The following is an 18,162-nucleotide window of genomic DNA, read 5'->3' as shown; positions in this document are numbered from 1 at the left end:
TTATGGATTTAATGAATCGAATCTTTAGACCATATTTGGATCGATTAGTAGTCGTGTTCATTGATGACATCTTGGTCTATTCAAGAAATGAGGCCGAACATCTTGAACACTGCGGTTAGTCTTTGCAAATTTTACGGGACAAGCAATTATATGCTAAGTTCAGCAAGTGTGAGTTACGGTTAAGAGAGGTAAGCTTCTTGGGTCATGTGGTATCTGCATCGGGTATTCGAGTCGACCGAATAAAATTTCAGCCATACTAAATTGGAAGCCTCAGAAATATTCTTGAGGTTCAAGCTTTTTGGGGCTTCTTAGGTTACTACCGACGATTTGTAAAGGCTTCTCAACGATAGCCACGCCGATGAAGGCTACTCCAAAAGGATGTTAAGTTCGAATGGACGGAGAAATGCCAAAAAGCTTGATCAATGAAAACTTATTTGACCGAAGCCCCAATTCTAGTGCAACCCGAGTCCGCAAGGAGTTTGTCATCTATAGCGACGCCTCTCTACTTGGGTTAGGTTGCGTATTAATGCAAGAAGGTCGAGTTGTGGCCTATCGTCGAGGCAATTAAAGCCACATGAGAAAAATTATCCGACTCATGATCTCGAATTGGCGCCATCGTATTCGCCTTAAAGATTTGGCGACATTACTTATTTGGTGAAAGGTGCCATGTATACTCGGATCACAAAAGTCTCAAGTATTTGATGACCCAACGAGACTTAAATCTGCGACAAAGGCGTTGGCTCGAGTGTTAAAGGATTATGAGCTGATCATTGACTATCACCGGGAAAGGCGAATGTAGTTGCGGATGCCTTGAGTCGTAAATCGTTATTCACTTCTGACGATGAATGTGCACTTGTCTATCCGATCCGACGGTGTGTTAGTGGCTGAAATGAAAGCCAAACCATTATTGACACACCAAATTCGAGAAGCTCGAAAAGTCGATGACGAGTTGGTTGCAAAAGCGGGCTGCGTGTGTTCGAACAAGGACTCGGAGTTTCAAATCGGCGATGACGATTGTTTGAGGTTCAAAAGTCGTCATGTGTCCCAAAGAATTGAACTCATTTCGATAATTCGAATGAAGCCCATTGTAGCGAATGGCAATCCACCGGAGTCGAAGATGTACAATGATTTGAAACGTCGATTTTGGTGGCATGGTATGAAGCGAGACATCTCAGACTTTGTTTCAAGATGTTTAATATGTCAACAAGTGAAAGCGGAACATCGGTGCCTTGATTACTTGACCAATCACGATACCCGAGTGGAAATGGGATCGAGTCACAATGGACTTTGTATCCGGACCGCCATTGTCGACAAGTAAGAAGGATGCGGTTTGGGTCGTGGTAGATCGATTGACTAAGTCGGCCCACTTTGTCCCCGTCGTCGGATTTTCAATGGACAAATTAAGCGGAATTGTACGTTTCTCAGTTGTGAAATTACACGGGTGCCTATTTCTATCGTGTCGGATAGAGATCCGAGATTTACCTCGCGGTTTTGGAAAAAGTTGCAAGAAGCTTTGGGTACCAAGTTGCATTTCAAAGATGCCTTCCACCCCCAACCGATGGTCAATCCGGCGGGTAATTCGGATACTTGAGGATATGTTAAGATGTTGCGTCCTCGAGTTTAGTGGTTCATGGGAGCGGTATTTGCCGTTGATTGAATTCGCTTACAACAACGACTTTCAATCGAGTATTAAGATGGCACCCTACGAGGCTTTGTACGGGCGTAAATGCCGTACACCATTGTTTTGGTGAGCTTGGTGAAAGCAAGATTTTCGGGTGGATTTGATTAGGGATGCCGAGAGAAAGTGAAAGTAATCCGTGAAAGTTTGAAGATAGCCTTCGATCGTCGAAGTCGTGCAGCGGATATGAAGCGTAAGGATATCGAGTATCGGTGGGTGATAAAGTGTTCCTCAAGGTATCGCCTTGGAAAAAATACTCGAGTTAGTAGTAAGGGCAAGTTGAGCCCGAGGTTCATTGGGCCATATGAGATATCGAGCGAGTCGGTCCGGTGGCATATCGTTTGATTTTGCCCCGAACTCAAAAGGTTCACGATGTCTTCCACGTTTCGATGCTTGACGTTATAGATCCGATCCATCGCACGTGATTAGTCCATCGAAATTGAAATTCAAGCTAATATGAGTTATGAGGAAGAACCAATTCGTATCCTATCACGAGAAGTGAAAGAGTTGCGAAACAAGCGGGTTCCGCTAGTGAAAGTGTTATGGCTCAAGCACGGGATAGAAGAAGCTACTTGGGAGACCGAGAACTCAATGAGAGAGCGATATCCGAACCTATTTACGGTAAGCTTTTCGGGACGAAAATCTCTTGAGTGGGGAGAGTTGTGACACCCGAATGTGACCCTAGTCGGAGAGTGGTTTGGGACCACGAAACCGAGTCACAAGAATAATTAAGTGTTATATTCCGTACTTATTGTATGTGGAATTGGTATGCGTAAATATTTCGTGTCTCGATTTTTATTAATTAGGTGCTAAATTATAAGAAAGGACTTAGTAGTGAACTTTGAAAGTACGATAGGGAAATAGGTGATGACTAATTAAAGCATGCATGCAAAATAATGGACTTGCATGTCAAATTCCCCTTTCTACAAGTAATGGCGGCCATGACAAAGAATATGGGTCAAACATGTCATGAAACATGTTTTGTTGGGCATTAGGGAGAAATAGTAAACAAATAAGCATGGGTAAGAAAAGAATGAAAAAAAAAAAATGTGTGTGAGAGAGTGGCATACCCCATTGCCGTGAGTTGTAGAGAAGGAAAGAAAAAAATTTTGTTCATCCTTTCTTTGAGCCAAAACTAAGGAAGAAGGAGGATTTTTGCTTCATGCTTGGTTTGGAAGAGATCTAGAAGGAGATTTGGCTAAGTTTGCATCAAGATTAAGGTATGTATGAGGTTGTGTTGGGAGTTTCATGCATGTTTTGGTTGCTAACTTGATGTGCATGTTAGCCATGGCTCAAATCTTTGGTATGCCATGGAAATGGTATTTGGCCAAAGTTGTTATAGTGATAAAGCCATTGCATGCTAAGTGTGAAGCTTGATGATGATGCATGCAATGATGGATTTTCTACTCATGAGTAAGATTTTGAGTTTTCTCTTTGTTTTATCATGATTAAAGTTGAAAAGGAGCATGATTGTCATACTTGGCCATGATGCATTCTTGAGCATGATTCATGCTTCTTGCATGTTAGTTAAAAGTTTGTGTTTTGGATGGCTATGGACACCTTGAAAATTCGGCCATGCTCATATATGCATATATATGATTGCACATTATGTTTGGTTATGAACTAAGTGATGAATATATTGATTTAAAGAAGAAAATGTGGAAGAATGCTTGTGAAATTGCAAGCACAATTCGCCTAGCACACATATAAGTGCTTGATGCTATATTATAAGTTTTGGGCCACAATGTGCAAAGCATAAATTAGTAGATTGCATGCTGTTTTTGTGAGGTATTAAGTGCAAAATTGACCTCAACATGTACATGAATATTCGGCCTTGGGTAGCCTATTGAAGGCCTTAGCATTTCCTTGATGCTCAAATAAATTGTATTGAATTGCTTGATGTAGTATAAAATGTGCATGACCATTGTGTATTCAAGCTAAAGAGTGGCCATATGACCATTTAAAATCCTTGTCATATTCGCCATAAGCAAGCACAATGAGGTTTTAATAAATTGAATTTGTTTGAATTAGCTCAAGAGCTAAGAGGGCCACAATTGGACAAGGGAAGGAAAAGGTGATCGAATAGCGAAAAAGCCGTTCGACAACATCCGAGGTAAGTCCTCAAGAAGTGACCTTACTTGAATTATGTGAGATGAAATATGGATGTGTATTATTATTGATTATGTGTGTATGAGTATTTGAATTCCACCGGGCTAAGTCCCGAAAGGCGAATATGCTAATGATATTAATTGTGTTTGAGCCTTAGTAACGAAAATGAAATATGTATGTCCAATGATTATTGATGTATGTGTGCATGAGAAATTGAATGATATCCGGGCTAAGCCGAAGACAATTATGCTGAAATTATATCCGGTTAAGACCGAAGGCAATTGTGCTAGTGGTTATATCCGGGCTAAGGCCGAAGGCATTCGTGCGAGTTATTCTATTCGGGCTAAGACCGAAGGCATTTGTGCACGTGATTATATCCGGTTATATTCGAAGAATCTTGGGCTGGAGGTGAGTGTTGGTTGCTGAAATGAATTTAATTAGTACACTCGGACAGCCCAAAGGATAAGGTACGTTATATGTGCATTGGAAAGTCGGCGTGTTTGAGCAACATTCGCTCAATCGACTAATGAATTTCAGTTATTGAATTGATTGATGCTTTGCGAACTTATACAATGATGAAGTATGAAGTAAGAATGTGTATTAATGAAATGATGCATTTGGCTATGTGAATGTATTGCTGTAAATTATAGTTCATTATATTCCTTGAGACTTACTAAGCATAAAAATGCTTACCCGTTGCTTTGGCTCTTAGTTTTCTAGATTTCGCTCGAGGCAATCGGATTTGGGATCGTTGAAGTCGAAGTCATCCACACTATCAAGCCTCCATTTTGGTATAAATTTTGGTTGAACTTGAGATGGCATGTATAGGACTACCTCTTGTTTGTTAAATACGTTGTAATGTAAGTATGTATGGCCATGCGAAAATGGCTCGAAAGGGAGCATGAACTTAGACTTATTGTGGGTTGTATGTATATATATTTGGGGTCATGATGTGGCTATGGTTTGGAAATGGGAATGTTGGTCATATGATCAGCCATTGGCATGGTTAAAATGATCATATATGAACCTATGTATGGCAAGATTAGTTGAATCATGGAGACTACCAAATAGGTAAGTCCTACCTTAAAACAGATGCTGCCAGCTGCAGTGGCGTGAATGTGAAAAATCACCATAATTCATAGGAATGGAATCAAATAGTGAATAAGCTATGTAAATGAACCTTGATGAGTCTATTTTCATATGGAAGAAACAGAAACAGTCATAGGAGTTACAGGTTAAGAGATATTAAAGCTATTGTGAGACAGGGCCAGAATGGTTTCTGGGTTCCCTGTCGCAACTTTAAAAATTCACTATAAATTATCCAAAAGAATTAGGAGATATACCTTATATGTACAGATTCCATTTTGAGTCTAGTTTCATTAGAAACAAACGACACCAGCATTAAAGCCCTGTGCAGAGAGATATTCAAGTTATACCGCGCGAAGGTCAGAGCAGTCGATCCCTGTAACTTGGGTAACTTTAACTAATAAACTGTACCAATTGGCCCGACCAAAATCCTAGAAATAAATCCATGGATGTATATATGAGTCTAAATTCAGGAAAATTTACGAAACCAGTTTCCGAGTTTTGAAACTCGAGATATGATTTTAAGGCGACAGTGACGCAGTTTTCCAGCCTGACTGGAAATGTCAAATTGGTGGGCAAAAACATGTGAACTTGGTTTGTTAACCCTCGGGTCCGACACCGGCGATGGTCTCGGGTTTGGGGTGTTACAATTTTACCCCATGTTTAACGCATTTTATGGATTATTTTCCATTAGAATTGGTGAATTCGATGCTCCTAATGCTTTAATTTCATGTTTTACACTTAGAAGAGCATAGGAGAGTGAAAGGAATGAGAAATGGGCCAAAAATGGAAAAAATGGGCCAAAGTACGAACTCAACACGGCCTGGAATTCTTCACACGGGTAGCCCACATGGCTATGTCAATCAAACAGAATGGAAGCACGACTCACACGGGTATAACACTCACCCGTGCCATTCTAACAGGCTCTAGCACGGCCTGAAGTAATCGCACATGGGCGTGTCAAACGGGCGTGTCCCTGCCGAGCCCAAGTTGAGTCCAATTCAGAAAAGGCCACTATTGACGGCTCTTAGGCATTCCAAAGCCTATAAATACACCATAGAAAAAGAGAAAAGGGGACACATAGAGGAGGGGGTAAGGAATTACTACAAGAAAGCCGATTGGTTCATCTCAGAAGCCGGATTCATCATCAAGACTGAAGATCTCCCCTCAATTCCCCTTCAGGAGTTTTAGGTTTTCTTTATGTTTTGTATTCTTTATTATTCTGAGAAGTTTTCTTATTTAGTTATGAACTAAATCCCCTAAATGCCTAAGGGGAATGAAACCTAAGACGAATCTTGTTATTATTTTCTAAATTGTATGATAAATATTTAACTTGTTCTTAATTATGTGCTCTTAATTCTTGTTTTGATATCCCAGGAAACTGATTCAAGATAAGCTCTTATTTAAAGGAGGAATAGACCCTGTCTAAGAGTACATTTGTCATAATTAAGCGGAGTTGATTGCACGCCTAAATATAGGGGGACAAGATTTTGTCGGATTAGGTTGAAACCTAATAAGGGGATCCATAGATCGAGTTAATACAACCCTAAAGTGTTAATTAGAGAAAAGTCTCGATTATTCAATCTAGGGATTAGACATTATTAGTCTTGAATGGGGATAATAGCATAACTTCGGGATCTCTATGGAACAAGATAAATGAATAAATCGTCCGACTCAGAGCCAGAATAACAAGTACAGTCTAGGTGGATTTTTCCTTAGGTATTGTTTTCATTCAATCGATTTTCCCAAAAGCAATTCCCCAATTCTATTCTCTGTGCATTCTTAGTTTAGATAATTAGTTAATTAAAACAAAACCTCTTTATTCCTAGGCTAGATAATAAAAATATAGTCATTACTGGTACTTTTAGTTCCTTTGGGTTCGGCAATCTGGTCTTGCTAAAACTATACTACTGTTTGATAGGTACACTTGCCTACATCGCGCTAATAGTTAGTTTCAAGAACGATTAATTATAAATATTTAAAACCTATCACGAAATCACACGATTAATTATAGATATTAGGAACGCTCAATTTTTATTACTTTAGCCATTTATTTTTCTTGCAATTTAATTTAATTTTTTTTATTATTATTTATTAATTTAATTTTTCCTTCTCTTGGCAGGTTTTTATAGTTTATGACTAGAAGAAACCTGTCAGGACTATTACTTTTTGACGAAGAAATCGATCGTACAGTTCGCAGAAATCAAAGAGAAATAAGGCGAAGCTTAAGATACACAGAGAATGAACAAGAAGACGATACTCAACCCCCAACCGAAGAGATGGCTAAAACCAAGGCAATCAGCTACCTCCTGCAATTGCGGTTAATCAAAATCCTACTCCACGCACTATGTATGATTATGCTAAACCTTCTTTAACAGGAACTGAATTGAGCATAGTTAGACCTTCTGCAGCTGCAAATACTTTTGAATTAAAACCTAACACTATTCAAATCATACAGCAATTTGATCAGTTTGAGGTTTGCAGGATGAAGACCCCAACGCTCACTTAGCAAACTTTTTGGAACTATGAGACATATTTAAAATTAATGGTGTCTCTGATGATTCTATTCATCTTCGGTTATTCCCTTTTTCATTGAGGAACAAAGCTAAATAGTGGTTGAACTCGTTACCACGAGGGTCAATTACTACTTGGGAACAAATGATCGAAAAATTTTTACTAAAATATTTTCCGCCGGCTAAAACGGCTAAATTATGTAATGATATCTCTTCTTTTTTTGCAGATGGATTTAGAAACACTCTACGATGCATGGGAGAGATACAAGGATCTTTTGAGAAGGTGCCCTCACCATGGGTTACCGCTTTAGTTTCAAGTACAAACATTCTACAATGGTCTGAATCCTTTGACTCGGTAATTGGTTGACGCAGCAGCTGGCGGAACCATCAACAATAAAACACCTAAAGATGCCTATGAGTTTATAGAGGAGATGTCACTGAATAACTATCAGTGGCAAGTCATGAGGACAAAGCCAACGAAAATACCCGGCGTTTATAACGTCGATTCGGTCACCATGTCCTCTAATCATGTAGAACTCTTAAATAAAAAGATTGATGGTTTTCTTAGTTCTTCATAGGTTCACCCAGTAATGTAGTGCGAAGCAAGTAGAGGTGGAACAAACCATTCAGAATACCAACCTTACGACCACAACATGGATAACAAGCAATTAAATTACATGGGTAATAATCCTTGACCTCAAAAAAATCCATATAGTAACACTTATAATGCAAGTTGGAGGAACCACCCCAATTAATCGTGGGGCGGTCAAGGAAATCAAAGACCACAACATCCCCCGAGCTAACAACAACCACCCTACCAACGGGAAAAGAAACCAAACCTTGAAGAAATGCTCTCAAAGTTTATATCAGTGTCAGAAACCCGTTTTCAAAACACCAAGACAGTACTTAAAAATCAACAAGCATCGAACCAAGGGCTCAAAACTCAAATAGGCCAACTGTCCAAACTAATTTTGAAAAGACCACTAGGAAGTTTACTGTGTAACACCAAATCAAAAGAGAATGTAAAAGCAGTTACATTAAGGAGTGGGAAAATGTTAGCGGAATCTAAAAAGAAGCTAGCACAAGAAGCCGTGGTAAGCAAAAGAGGGGAAGAAAAACCAGAAAATAGTGACAAACCAGTGCTGAAGGAATATAAACCACCAGTTCCATACCCAATAAAATTGAAAAAAGATCACATTGATGCATAATTCGGTAAGTTTCTTAAACCTTTTTAAGCAATTACATATCAACTTACCTTTTATTGAAGCCATCTCGCAGATGCCTACATACGCAAAATTTTTTAAGGAGCTTCTAACAAATAAAAGGAAGTTCGAGGACTTATCTACAGTAGAACTCAACGATGAGTGCTCAACTATACTCCAAAACAAACTGCCAACCAAACTAAAAGATCCAGGAAGCTTTACTATCCCTTGCTTAATTGGTAGTCTAAATGTTGAAAAAGCACTAGCTGATTTAGGCACTAGCATTAATTTGATGCCATATAAAAGGTTCAAACAACTTGGTCTTGGGAAACCTAAACCTACTAGGATGAGTATTCAATTAGCTGATAGATCTGTTAAATATCTTAAGGGTATTATAAAAGACGTACTTGTAAAAGTAGATAAATTCATATTCCCTGTTGATTTTGTTGTGCTTGACATGGATGAAGATGTGGAAGTACCCTTAATTTTAGGGCACCCATTTTTAGCCACTACTAGGGCTGTAATCGATGTGGGTGACGGTAAATTGGTACTTAGAGTAGGTGACGAGGAGATTATCTTTAAAATTTATGATGCTATGAGGTTCTCTAGGGAACAGGATGATTCATGTTATTTCATTGACTCTATTGATCATATTACTCAAGACTCTTTCAAGAAATTGTACAGAAGAAGACGACGGAACCATACCCAGCTCAAAGAGAGGAGACAGATGAGGAACCTAATGACCACTCATCAAGATAAGTAGAATATGAGGGCATTAAGATAAACGATGAACTTAATCAAAAACCCTCTATTGAGGAGCCTCCCAAACTGGAACTTAAACAATTACCAAACCACTTGGAATACGCATTCCTTGGAAATAATTCTACATTACCAGTTATTATTGCTTCTAACTTGCAACCCGAGGAGAAAGAGGAATTAATCCAAGTATTAAAAGAACATAAAAAGGCCATAGTTGGAAAATTTCTGATATTAAAGGAATCAGTCCTTCTTTTTGTACCCACAAAATTTTGATGGAAGATGAATACAAACCGTGTGTGCAAGCTCAAAGATGACTGAACCCCAATATGAAGGAAGTTGTTAAAGCCGAGGTAATTAAACTTCTAGCTGCTGGCATTATTTTTCCTATTTCTGACAGTTCTTGGGTAAGTCCAGTGCAGGTTGTCCCTGAGAAAGGAGGCATGACAGTTGTGACCAACGAGAAAAATGAATTAATCCCAACAAGGACAGTCACAGGATGGAGAGTTTGCATTGACTATAGAAAACTAAATGATGCCACAAGAAAAGATCACTTCCCCTTGCCATTCATTGACTAAATGTTGGAAAGATTATCCAGGCATGTGTACTACTGCTTTCTAGACGGACTCTCTGGTTACTTCCAGATCCCAATAGCTCTTGAAGATCAAGAAAAAATACATTCACATGCCCATACGGTCCATTTGCTTATCGTAGAATGCCTTTTGGATTATGTAATGCTCCTGCCACTTTTCAGCGCTGTATGATGGCCATATTTGATGAACTCGTGGAAGATATCATGGAAGTATTTATGGATGATTTCTCAGTATTCGGTAACTCTTTCCATCTCTACCTTAAAAATCAAAAAAGAGTTTTAATAAGATGTGAGGAAACAACCCTTGTGCTTAACTGGGAGAAATGTCACTTCATGGTTCAAGAAGGTATTGTATTGGGGCATAAAATTTCTAGTAAAGGGATTGAGGTGGACAAATCTAAAATAGAAACAATCAAAAAATTACCAGCTCCTAGTTCGGTTAAGGCTATTAGGAGCTTTTTAGGACATGCTAGTTTTTATAGAAGATTTATTAAGGATTTTTCTAAAATAGCTAAGCCTTTGACTAAATTGCTAGAAAAAGATATACCTTTTAACTTCAATCAGGAATGTTTAGAAGCATTTAATACTTTAAAGGATAAATTAATTAATGCTCCAATCATAATTGCACCTGATTGGAACTTGCCATTTGAACTAATGTGTGATGCGAGTGACTTTGCAGTAGATCAATATTGGGACAGCGAAGAGACAAGCACTTTCAACCTATCTATTATGCTAGCAAAACCTTAACGGCTGTACAACAAAATTATACTACTACGGAAAAAGAGTTGCTAGCTGTGGTTTGATAAATTTCGATTATATCTCATATTGTCTAAAGTTGTTGTTTACACTGACCATTCCACCCTTTGCTAACTTTTAACTAAAATCGATGTAAAACCTCGACTCATTCGATGGATTCTCCTATTGTAAGAATTCGACTTGGAGGTTCAGGATAAGAAAGGAGCTAAAAATCTCGTGGTCGATCATCTGTCCAGGCTCGAGAAATCTAATACCAGAGAACTAGATGACGTTGAAATAAATGATTCGTTCCCTGAAGAATAATTTTTCACTATATCTAACTCCGAGGTACCTTGGTTTGCAAACATCGCGAATTTTTTAGCTGCTAACATTATCCCGAAAGGGTTAACACACCAGCAAAAGAAGCGATTCTTTAATTATGCGTAAAACTACTTTTGGGACGACCCCTTTCTGTTTCACAGATGTACAGATCAAGTCATTAGAAGATGCGTTACAAGATCAAAAACAATAAAATATTGGAACATTGCCACTCAAAGCCAACCAGAGGACATTATAGTGGAACTGAGACCGCACACAAAATACTTGAATCAGGTTTTTATTGGCCTTCGTTATTCAAAGATGCTATCAGGTATGCTACTTCATGTAACAAATGCCAACGGACAGGTAACATATCTAAACATGATGAAATGCCTCAAAACTATATGCTTTCATGTGAAATATTTGCCATTTGGGGTATCAATTTCATGGGCCCATTCCCTAGTTCATTTGGGAATAAATACATCTTAGTAGCAGTTCACTACATGTACAAATGGGTGGAAGCCCAAGCTATACCTACTAATGATGCTAGAGTGGTAATACATTTCCTTAAAAAACTCTTCTCGAGATTCGAAACACCTAGAGCAATTATCAGTGATAGGGGCACTCATTTTTGTAATACCCAATTTGAAAAAACCCTTAAGAAATATGGAGTCCATCATAGAACAGCCACCTCATACCATCCTCAAACTAATGGACAAGTTGAAGTAGCAAACTGAGAAATTAAAAGGATCCTTGAAAAAATAGTAGAATCAAGTAGAAAAAACTGGGCAACGAAAGTAGATGATGCCTTATAGGCTTACAAAACTGCTTTTAAGACTCCCATAGGAACATCAGCTTACAGACTTGTTTATGAAAATAGTTGTCATCTACCATTTGAATGAGAGCATAAAGCTTTTTGGGCTATTAAATTTCTAAACCTTGATCCCAAACTTGGAGAAAAAAAAAGGTTGATGCAGGTGAACAAGCTTGATGAATGGCGAACCAATGCATACGAAAATTCACGTCTATACAACGAAGCAACAAAACGGTGCCATGACGTTCGTTTGAAGCAACGAAAACAATTTTAAGTTGGAGATCTCGTCTTACTATACAACTCAAGACTGTTTCTCGGGAAACTAAAATCACGATGCATTACACTCTTTCGTAATTCAATCTGTTCTTCCATATGGCACAATAGAGGTAAGTCACCCATCATACGGTACTTTCAAAGTAAATGGACATCGTCTCAAACTTTATAATGGTGAGAATTTTAAAGTCGATGGAGAGGAGCTACGACTCCACAAACTGCCCTGAATAAACCAACAAGGTAACAGTTGAGCTTAGACTATAAACAAGCGCTTCTCGGGAGGCAACCCGAGTACTAACAGTTTTAAATTATTTAAATTTCAAGTTTTAAACATTTAGGTCACTAATAGAGTACTTGAAGCACAGGTTCCCACTCCACACAGCCGATCACACGGCCATGTGACCAACATAGATGGAAAAACGACCGTGTGATACGACCGTGCGAAAACAGGGTAAATGATTTCCCCAAACACGGGCTGCGATAAAATGCCACGGCCGTGAGACATAGCCTTGGTTGAATTTGCCAAATGAACACGGGCGTGCGACACACCCGTGTCTAGCACCCGTAGACAACACTATCGAAATAACACAGACGTGTGGAGAGCTACACGACCATAGGAGAAGCGAATCATATCACACATGGTCGTGTAACATGATCATATAGCCACACGGCCTATACACACGTGCGTGCCAGAAGGCCGTGCGATGACATTTTAATTCGCGACAAACACGGCCGAGCCACGACCCACACAGGCGTGTGCCCCGACCGTGCCATTTGAAGAATTAGACTAATTCTTTTATTTTCCTTCCATTAAGTTTTTAAGATTTATTTGTTTCCCTTTTAAACAAGGCTTATCTTTGTGACTACTATTAGATTATTCCCCTCACTCTCTTTTTATCATTAAGAATCATGCTTGACATCTAGATTTATTTCCAATACTCGATCTCACCAATCCAAGAATATCATCAATTCTTAATACAGGAAGTTTCACTTCCCCCCCTCTCTTATTCTTGTACTTTAATATATATCTTTGTACATTGAGGGCAATGTACATCTTAAGTGAGGGGGGACATTCATTTCATTATCAGAAAAATCCCTAAATGATCACTTTGTTCTTTTGAAAAGCTCTCATATCATATTTAGGATAAATTTTAATTGATTTATTATTTTTGATTGATATATCTTGAATTAAAACATAGGGATTTATGCATTGATTGTTTAAACTTTAAAACATTAGAGAATCAAGCATGATAAGTTGATTTTTAAGAATTTAAAATTATAGGTTGTTTCCCCAAGTCTAGGTATTACTTTGAATTGGAATTCACGAGTCTAAACATCAAAAAGCCATAATTTTTGTGAGATTTTTGAGCCTTTTGAGCATCTATTAATTCTTTCATGCTCACTTTTATTATTGCTTTGAGTGCGTTAGTATTGAACTGTTATTCTAGAACTTGCTTGATTATGCATATCGAGACCACACCATTTGATTTGATATGTCAAAATGATTAAGGCAATTAGGATTAACCCACTCATGCCATGGAAAGCCTACCTCCACGATTAACCCTTAGTAAACCCCTTTGAGCCTAACAAGCCATTCATTGTATTATCCTCAATATTGACCCTTAACCCATTATTGTTGAAATCCCCCAAACTAATTTGATCCCTATTTTTGTCGAGATTTGAGTTGAAGAATTTACTTAGCTACGTCTTGTTTGTAATAAGTTAGCCTATGTTATTTAACTTGTTCTAAAAAAAACTATGTATATATATTAGTAATTCCATATTCTGAGAACAAACTCTATTGTACGCAAGTGAAGACTAACTCTTTTTTTAGTTAGGGAATTTTTCAATTCAATCTCGATTCTAACCATTTCTTTCAACTTGTGACCACACCCCCTAACAAAGCCCTATTACAACCCTCTAAAGACCTTTTGATTGATGTATCATTTTAAATTATAGTGGTGGAGATTTGATTCTCATGCAAGCCTATGGTAATGACTTTTCATTATTGACTATTGAGTGCTTCAGTTATTGTTCTTAAACACCTCAGTGATTTAAGTGAATCTTTAGTGAGGATGTGAAACTCTGTGATATTCTGAATCGAAGGTAATTACTCAGATGAGGAGAGACACCTCTGTTTGCATAATTAAATACTCAACTTGGAATGTTTGAAACTTTTATGTTCTTTTAGTTGAATTCTCAATGTACGATTACCTATGGATTATTTTGAGATATTATCTATAGAAATTATAAGTTAAGAAGAATTTATTTTGATTATGAGTTGAGAATTTTGCTTGAGGACAAGCAAATGCTTAAGTGTGGGGGTATTTGATAAACCGTAATTTATACATATTTTTACCCCATGTTTAACACATTTTATGGATGATTTTTCATTAGAATTGGTGAATTTCATGCTCCTAATGCTTTAATTTCATTTTTTACACTTAGGAGAGCAAAAGGAACGAGAAACCGGCCAAAAATGGAGAAAATGGGCCAAAGTACAAACTCAACACGGCCTGGACTTCCTCACACGGGCAGCCCACACGGCTGTGTCAATCTGGAAGAATCAAAACATGACTCACACGGGTATAACACACGCCCCTGCCATTCTAACAGGCTCGAGCACGGCCTGAAGTAATCGCACGCGGGCATGTCACACAGGTGTGTCCCTGCCAAGCCCAAGTTGAGTCCAATTTGGAAAAGGCCACTTTTGAGGGCTCTTAGGAATTACAAAGCCTATAAATACACACTAGAAGAGGAGAAAAGGGGACACACAGAGGAGGGGGTAAGGTATTACACCAAGAAAGCCGATTGGTTCATCTCAGAAGCCAAAATCATCATCAAGACTGAAGATATCCCCTCAATTCCCCTTCAGGAGTTTTGGGTTTTCTTTCTGTTTTGTATTCTTTATTATTCTGAGATGTTTTCTTATTTAGTTATAAACTAAATCCCCTAAATACCTAAGGGGAATGAAACTTAAGATGAATCTTGTTATAATTTTTTGAATTGTATGATAAATATGTAACTTGTTCTTAATTATGTGCTCTTAATTCTTGTTTTGATATCCCAGGATACTGATTCAAGATAAGCTTTTATTCAGAGGAGAAATAGACCCTGTCTAAGAGTACATTTGTCATAATTAAGCGGAGTTGATTGTGCGCCTAGACATAGGGTGACAAGATTTTGTTATTCAATCTAGGGTGACAAGATATTGTTATTCAACCTAATAAAGGGATCCATAGATTGAGTAAATTCAACCCTAGAGTGTTAATTAGAGAAAAGTCTCGGTTATTCAATCTAGGGATTAGACGTTATTAGTCTTGAATAGGGATAATAACATAACTTAGGGATCTCTACGGAACAAGTTAAATGAATAAATCGTTTGGTTTGGAGCCAGACTAACAAGTACAGTCTAGGTGGATTTTTCCTTAGGTATTATTTTCGTTCAATCGATTTTCCCAAAAACAATTCCCCAATTCTATTCTTTGTGCGTTCTTAGTTTAGATAATTAGTTAATTAAAACAAAACCTCTTTATTCGCTAGATAATAAAAAGACAGTCATTACTAGTACTTTTAGTTCTTTAGGTTCGACAATCCGATATTGCTAAAACTATACTACTGTTCGATAAGTACACTTGCCTACATCGCGCAAATAGTTAGTTTCAAGAACAATTAATTATAAATATTTAAAACCTATCATGAAATCACGCGATCACCTTATCTGTTAAATCTTGCAACTGTACCTTCAACTCTTTCAATTCCGTAGAAGCCATCCTATAGGAGCAATAGATATAGGTGTCGTGCCCAGTACCGACTCAATTCCAAACTCTACTTCCTTCACTAGAGGTAATCCGGGCAATTCTTTTGGAAATACATCTATAAATTCCCAAACTACTGGTACCGATTCAATCTTCAACTCAAACACCTGAGTGTTCAACATAAAGGTGAAATATGTCTTACATCCTTTTTTCAAATATTTCTCAGCAATCAAACACGTTACTATTACAGGAAAACCATCCTACTCGTCTGGTCCAACCCGAAGATCATTTCCATCTTCACATTTCAACTCAATAACTTTTCTCCCACAGTCCACTACAACACTATGAGAAGTCAGCCAATCCATCCCAAGGATTATATCAAATTCATTAAACGACAATAACATCAAGTTACCCGGAAAACAATGACCTCTAATTGCCAAAGTACAATTTCTACACACTTGGCCTAAAAACACATGTTTTCCTAAAAGGTTGGACACTTTCATCACAAATTTAGTTGACTCTACTATCATGCTCATACGAGGTATTAGTTCCATAAAAATATAAGAGTAGGTCAACCTCGAGTCAATTAAAGCAACAACAGATATATCGTGAATAGAAAGGGTACCCGTAATCACGTTGAGAGACTCTGCCTCTTTACGGGCATGAATAGCGTAAGTCCTCGTAGGTGCTCTGCCCTCGGACCTCACTGTAGCATCTCTTGGCGCACCCCTGCTACTGCCCCACTTCCAGGGTTTTTTTGCTGTCTACCCCTCAATGGAGCACTACTTGTCTTCACTTCTTACTTTTTCTCTGCCTCTTCTAAATCAGGATAGTCTCGGATGAAATGGTCCAATGAACCACATTTAAAACACTCTCTTCCTTTACCTCGGCACTCGCCAAAATGGCATCTACCACATTGCGAACATGCTGGCTTATTTGGCCGAGCACTACCAACTCTCGCGACAGAAGTAGTTTGAGCTCTGGAAGTTGCATTCTTCTGGTTCTTGTTCCTATTAGAAAACCCCACCAAAGCATTCGATCGGGTAGTAAAATCTCTCAATCTTTTAGATGAGGTTTGATGTGATTTCCCCATTTGTCTCTTCTTTGAATTCTGCGACTCAATAGTCACTTTTCTCCTTTCTTTTACTAGCTACTCTGCTTTGCATGATCTATCAAGGAGCACTACAAACTCTTTTATCTCTAAAATACCAACAAACATTCGGATATCTTCATTTAGACCATCTGTAACACCCCGAACCCGAGACCGTCGCCGGAGTCGAACACGAGGTGTTAACAGACTTCAAACCACTTATTGAGAAGTTCCAGACAAGCTGCCAATCTGTGTACTAGTCGCTTCAAAAATCATAACTTGAGTTTTACAACTCGAAAATCAGTTTCGTAATTTTTCCCTGAAACTAGACTCATATTTCCATCTACATATTTTTTCTAGGATTTTTGGTCGAGCCAATTAGTACAGTTTATTAGTTAAAGTCTCCCATGTTACAGAGGTCGACTACACTGACCTTCGTGCGTTACAACTCGAATAACTCCCTGTGCAGGGCTTCAATACTGATGCCGTTTGTTTCTATAGAAACTAGACTCAAAGAGGAATTTATACATATATGGTATGACTCCTAATTATCTCTGGTTAATTTATAATGAATTTTCAAAGTCGGAACAGGGAATCCAGAAACCGTTCTGGCCCTGTTTCACGAAAACCCAAATATCTTTTAAAATACAACTCATATGACCGTTTTGTTTCTTCCATATGAAAACGGATTCAGCAAGGTTCATTTACATAATTTATTCACTATTTAATTCCATTCCTACTATTTTTAGTGATTTTTCACATCCACATCACTGTTTCTGCCAGCATCATTTTCTAGGGTAGACTTTCTCTAACACATAGTTTCTATGATTCAACCACCCCTTTTTCATATATGGTCCAAAATATAAGCATGATGACCCATTCTAATGGCTGGTCATTGCCAAACACTTCCATGCCTCTTAATGAGCATATACATACCAAATGATTATAACATTATGCTCAAAACATTTATAAGCCATTTTCGCATGGCTATTCAAAACGTTACATACCAAGTTCAAACAAAACATAATAGCCTATACATGCCGAAATGTTTTCTTAAACCATCTAAGACGAAAATACCAAAAAGTCGCTAGACGGTGTGATGACTTCGATGATAGTCCCGAGCACGCAAAATGGATCAAGAACCTAAATAAACAACAAATAAGCACACCAAATGAGTACATAACTCAGTAAGTCGTAAGCACTACTCTACCATCCAACAATAACAATCATAAGTGAAT

The 18,162-nt window shown here is 38.0% G+C and overlaps 1 non-coding gene across 1 annotated transcript; it reads right to left on the bottom strand.

The window, feature by feature from the left end:
- Window positions 1-7,579: 7,579 nt before the first annotated feature.
- On the bottom strand, window positions 7,580-7,687 carry LOC128289958 (small nucleolar RNA R71). The gene has a single exon (XR_008279598.1). It is a non-coding gene; the product is annotated as a small nucleolar RNA R71 (small nucleolar RNA).
- Between the last annotated feature and the right edge of the window lie 10,475 nt (window positions 7,688-18,162).

This window comes from Gossypium arboreum, chromosome 2 (assembly GCF_025698485.1).
Source record: "Gossypium arboreum isolate Shixiya-1 chromosome 2, ASM2569848v2, whole genome shotgun sequence".
Lineage (NCBI taxonomy): Eukaryota > Viridiplantae > Streptophyta > Magnoliopsida > Malvales > Malvaceae > Gossypium > Gossypium arboreum.
Note: the sequence above shows the minus strand (reverse complement) of the source record. Positions and strands in the feature narration are given on the sequence as shown.